This window comes from Pseudopodoces humilis, chromosome 14 (genome assembly GCF_049639895.1).
Source record: "Pseudopodoces humilis isolate 2021_Gansu_Grassland_sample_001 chromosome 14, ASM4963989v1, whole genome shotgun sequence".
Lineage (NCBI taxonomy): Eukaryota > Metazoa > Chordata > Aves > Passeriformes > Paridae > Pseudopodoces > Pseudopodoces humilis.
The window spans coordinates 6,162,949-6,168,948 of record NC_142213.1 but is presented as its reverse complement, the minus strand read 5'-3'; positions in this window follow the sequence as shown (position 1 = coordinate 6,168,948).

Genomic DNA, 6,000 nt, shown 5'->3' with positions numbered 1-6,000 from the left:
ACCCTTTGCAAAGGCTTCCAGAGAAAAGTCCTCCCTTTCCTCAGCTGCGCTGGTGGAGACCCGAGGAGTGGGGCCAAGCCTCCTGGGCAGGGCTGTACTCTGTTGTACTGCCCCTGTGTGTTTGGGGTTACTCCAAGTTTGCACCAAACCAGCAGGGTTAATTGCAGTCGTGCTGGATTTACTAAGCTCTGCCTGGAGGCTGAGCTGTTATTTTTCCTTTCAGTTTGGGCTCTCAGGTGCACAAATGCAGCTCTGGCTGCCCAGCTGAGTCCGTCCCTGCTGATGCAGGCGGAATGGGGTGAACAGATCACAGCCTCCCTGGATGGCCAGGCTCTGTTCACCCAGCACTGCTCTGGATTCACACAGCATCCTCCAAGTGAGCCCTCCCCAGCAGGCAGTGACATTTCACCGAGCGGTCCCACCCTCATCTCTGGAGCTCCGCTGTGTCCTGGCTGCACCCAGAACCCTGGGACTCCAGCTGAGTCAACAGGGCAGGAAAAAGGCTCGAGGAAAAGAAAATCACTGCAAATTAGGCCTTGGGAACAGCATCTGCTTTATGGCAGAGACCGATTTAATCTCCTTAGCAATCCCCTCAATTGTAGAATCAGCAGGATGCTAATTAATTGAGAGGAACTGAGTGACAGCCATTGAGGTCCCTCCTGGCTTTAAGTGGAAGCCTTTTGGATTTGGCATTTGTACTGGCTGCTCTCCTAGCAAGAGGGTCTGCCTTGGGGCTAAAGGCCTGTGTGGGGTGTCTGATACCAGTCACCTCCTGGCTGCCCATCCCTCTCTGCTGGCCGTGCCTGGGCCTGGGGTGTCCACACACCCCTCAGACCATCCCACAGCTGTCAGGAAGCACTACCCTGGCCTCCCACTCCTGGCTCTTGGCCCAGGGAGCCAGCAGAGAGGGGTGGCTGCAATCCATGAAACACCTCGCCCTGCTTCCCTCTGGCCCTTCCAGCCTGGAGGCAGCCCCTCACCTCCTGAAAGCCCACAAGCCGATTAAGCCCAGCATGTTAATTGGCTGTGACAGCTCATTTTGTTATCTTGCACTTATTGATGGGGTGCGTGTGACTGGATTTGCAGCGAAGGTCAGTGCCAGGATGGGCCAGAGCCCCTTGTTTGGTGCACCCCAGCTCGTGGGATGGGGCTCCAGGAGGAGCTGGATCAGCTGTAAAGCAGCAGCACGGTCACACAGCCAGCAGCCACCACAGGGGACATTTTACCCATAGGATGTGCAACACCCTGACTCAGGAGCACATAGAGACTCCAAGAGTTAGTTGTGTTTGGGTGGGCATCTGGCACCCACTGGTGAAAACCACTCTTTCCAGGGCTGGGTGATACAAAGATTGGATTTAAAGCCCCTGAAGTGGGAAGATACACAGGGCAGGGCAGCACCTGGTATCCAGCTCTCTCCAAACAAGTTTGGGGGCTTAATCTTGGTTTTGTCTTCGGCTCCTACAAGGGCTAAAAAGGGAAGAAGAGGATGCAGGGAGCTGGAGAGCTGAGGGAGGGTTTGTGGTTATCCAGTGAGCCAAGAGCTGCGGGAGGAAGAGACGAAGACCTGCCTCAGGAAGTGGGAGAGGTTGGTGTTTCAGAGTCTGGATGCTGTCCTGGGACAGCAGTGGCACACCTTTGGCCAGCCCTCTGCCTCTCTCCCAGCACCTGATGGGTCCATGGCCCAAATGCAGCATAACAAGAGAGTGCATTAGTGAGAAGTGGGATGAAATCGTTGGGATTGATGGATCAGAGCTAGAGGTATTGATCAGCTGAGGGCCAAGGAGAAGGTCAGGAACAGAGCTGGTGGGTTCAAGGCAAGGAGAGCTGGGTGTTGGGCTACTTCTGTGAGGGTTTTCTTGACCTTAGCTGCAGGTAGCTGCAGCTGGTGGGGACTGAGGAACTGTGGAAGCTCTGAGAACAGAAGTTTAACATTTCCAGAAGCTTAACCCTCCCCCTAAAGCATCACAGCAGCTTGCAGCTAGAGAGGTCAGCCCTTGGATATGGCATTATTCCATCCTCCAAGGGAAGGTAAGAGTGCGTAACTGTGCTGCGCTGTGACAGGTGCTGTGCAGTTGAAAATGCTGATTAATGCTGCCTTTGAGGATGTGCCAGTCTCTGGCCTCTGAGGAGAGAGCCCCTGCTGTCTCTGCTCTGTCTCACGCCTATCAACCTGCTAAACACACACATGCCGTCACTGAGCACCCGGCTTGGCTCTGCTGACAGGTATTTATTTAAAGCCTGGCTCAGCTCCGAAAAGAGGCCGTGGCAGAAGCAGCACAGTGGGCCCAGGCAGTGCTGCTGCCAGCTCCTGAGGCCGGGAGGAGGCAGGAAGGGATGGAGGGTCCTGCTCCGGAGACATGGGCAGAGAATTCTCCCTCTGGAAGAGGTGTCTCCTGGTAGTGGGTGGCTCTCCAGGCCCACAAAATGAATGCCTAAATTGAGGTCAGAGTTGAGCAGCTTCATTGCAGGGAGAAGGAGTTGCAGGCAGCGCACTGCTGCACACGCGCTGCAGGCACAGTGCTCCGGGGCAGGTACCTTCCTCTGGAAATCAACTTTGCTCTCACACACTCGGCCAGTCAGTGCAGCTGATGGACCCAGACCTCCAATTCCAGCCAGAGGTGCCTGTGCTGAGGCAGCTTTGGAAATGGCTGAGGGTGAAGTCCCCAGGGCTGCCTTGTTCCTGGCCCCAGCGCAGCTGAGCCATAGGAATTTTTCTTGGCTGGTTGCTGGTCTTTTCTTTTCCCTTTTTTTTTTTTTTTTTTTTTTTTTCCCTGGCTTTTGGACAAAATCATCCCATTGCCCTGAGGCAGAGGGGCTGTGAGCACTGTGAGGAATGGCTTGGAGGAGCAGCCATCCTGCAGAACTGGTAGGCAGCTTCAGCAGCAAAACAGGGGTGACTCAGGGTCTGAATGAACAGAGAAACTTGAATGGGGCCCAGCCCTATTAGAGGAGCATAGGAGAACATCTCGTTAGGGCAGAGCTCACAGCCAGGATGGAAAATTACTGGTAGCCCTGTGTTTGGAGGGCAGGAGGCAGCCGGGGGGGACGGGCAGCTCGCCAGCCCCAGCACATGCTTTGTGGGGCACACAGGGCACAGCAAGGCTCTGCCCTGCGCCAGGTCACAGAGCCTCTGCTCCTGTCCTGGGCTCCTGGGCTGTGTTGCAGGGAGAGGATGCTGAGCTCCCTGCAGGATTTTACCTTCTCAGGCAGCTTCAGTGGAATGTGTGGTATCAGGATGTGGAGCAGCAGGGCTGGCTCCTGCCTGTCCCTGTCCCTGTCCCTGTCCCTGTCCCTGTCCCTGTCCCTGTCCCTGTCCCTGTCCCTGTCCCTGTCCCTGTCCCTGTCCCTGTCCCTGCCCAAAGCTCAAGCCCTAAGCTCATGCACAGTCAGTGCCATGGTGCAGCCCTGCCTTGTTCTGCATGAAGCCCAGCAGTCCTGGGGGCACCAACCCATCCTGGCACCAATCTGGGACCTCTGGGCAGGATTTGAGGTGCCTCTTTTGAGACACCCAAGATCTAATTGCCCTGCTGTCATTCTGTCTCTGATTATTTTGGAGTCAGGAAGATGTGAGCCTTTTGCTGCCCTGTGGATGTAAGGCTGGGGCAGATTGTGCCTGCCCTAGGGGTGGGATGTCCAGCCAAGGTGGGATGCAGGATGGGGCCCATCACCAAAAACTGCTACTCCAGCACTGCTGCCTCAAGCCCAGGACACTCCTCACTGTGGTCAAGGCTCCAGCATGTGATCCCATGCCCATGGAGCAGCTTTACCTGGAAGACACCTCTCCCTCAGCACCAGCACATCTCCACAGCCTCCAAAGCCATACTCTCACTGCTTTGTGTGCTCTGCTGGATTCTGGGAAATGGCTTCTGAGCATTTTTGAAAGTAGGTCTTTGGGATATGTCTCACTGACTGCTAATTCTCATTTCTCTCTCTTTTGAATAGCTTGACTGAAACAACCCATCCAAGGTCCAGGGCTGAGCAAAGCAGAACCAGCAGCCACTGGCTCCAAACAATGTTTTTATTTAAGGGCAAGAATAAAAACATCACACTCACGCACAAATGAGGCTAAATTTAGCTGTGACTCCTCTGCACTTCGTCACTGGACTGCCTGTGCCTCGGGTGGTACCCGATGCCCGTGAAGCCCTTCGATACGGGCACATCGATCGTGCTGATCCCCTGCACAGCCAGTGTGGGCAGCCAGCACATCTGCCCCAGGCTGCTTTTCCTCCTGCCCCTAAATCAGCCCTGTGTGCAGCACAGGATGCAGCCTGGACCTGTCGGACATGTGTCAAACCCTGCCCTGCCTCAGGGCTTCCCATGCTGGTCACCTCTACGTCCCTCTCTGCTGATGGCAGCTGTGCTCTGTCCGCCACCAGCTGCCCATCACAGGATGGGTCCCTGTGGCACTGCCAGCACTGGGTGCCACTGTGGGAAGGGTGACCAAGGGGTGCAGAGCTACCTGCAACAGGGTTAGGGGTCTCAGCTCACCTCTGCTAGGTCGAGATGACACCATTGCAACAGGAGCTTTGGAAGAGGAACAGGGTCATGCTGGAGAATTTTTGTTGGAGTTTTATGGTCTCTGCCTTTTTCACGAAATCTTTCCAGGTTTCTTCCAGAGACAGGGAAACTGAAAGGTCCCAGGGCCACCAGTCCTGCCACCTCCCTCTTGCCATCAATGGCATCCATGGCTTCAGCAGTTCTGGGTCCCTCTGCCTCTCTACTTGAAGGTGTGACTGCTGAGGAGAAGATAAAGTCCAAACATGGAAAATAATTTATTCCCATAGAAACCCCTGGCAACTGAAGGAGGAGGAGGGGGTTTAAATGTGTGCAATGTCAGGAAGATCAGAACCAATAATATCTCATCCCTGACCAGTTCAGAGAAAACTCCTTGGCTGCTGGACCCACAGAAGAGGGGGAAAAGCAGCGCTGAAGGCAGGGAAGATCTGATCCCATTGAAGTATTAGGTGAAGGGCTGGCTTCTAGTTGAAGGATTTAAGTCCCTGAGTTCCCTGACATCATGGGCTTTTCCTCTCTTTGAGGTGAAAAGGCGAATGCAGCCTGGATGCAGAACTCTTGGTGACTCAGCGGGAGAGGTTGAAATCAGCTGAAATCTGGTTGCCATCCAAAAAGCCTGGGACAAGCTGTTAAAATGGATGTACCAGGGATGAATGTCAGTATGAGCAGACATTCCTCCAGCCCCTCAGCAGTTGTTTGTGGGATGAGCTGCCTGTGGCTACTCTCAAGGCACCCCATGGCCCAGCATTAAAGGTGCCCTGAAGCAGAGGGCTGGCTGAGGGGTGATAAGACTGAGCTCTATCTGATTTAACCCAGGTTCTGAGGAACCAAGCCCATTGAGAGGATGTGATGGGGTCCTCAGCAGTTCCCCATGGGGATGTTTTGATAAGGGCCAGTTTTGGATGGTATGTCCTGTGCAGTTGCCTCAGGCAGCATGGGAGTGGAGGCTGTTACATCCCTTGATGTGGGGAAAAAAATCAGTTAAAGTGATACCAAAGAAGTACAGAGGAAGGAATAGTGGCAGGATGGGCTTGTCCAACTTGGAGACAATCAGGATTCAACCCTGTGTCCCCAGTGTCCCAATTGTCCCAACTGAGGAGAATTCGGGTGATTCACAACCTGCTGCTCTGCCCCAAACAGCTGCTGCCCTACGCCTCCAGCATCAGTGTGCATGGGGTCATCCCCAGTCATGGCCTCCACTCCTGGGTGATCCTTCTTGACTGTCACCATCTGCACTCCCTGGCAGCCCCAGACCATTATGGCCCTGCTGTGGGGACCCTCATTGCACAGATCCTTCTTACCCTGCAACCACCTGGCAGCCTTGATCGGAACCATCCTGTGCTCAGGGGAACCTGCATTCCCATGCCCCAGAGGACCCTCAGGTCCCTTGTCACTTGTATTTTTGTTCCTGGGTACTCCCAAGCCCTTTGTCCTTCATGGCCCCACTCTCCAGGACTTCCTACATCCCTTGGCCACCAATGGCTG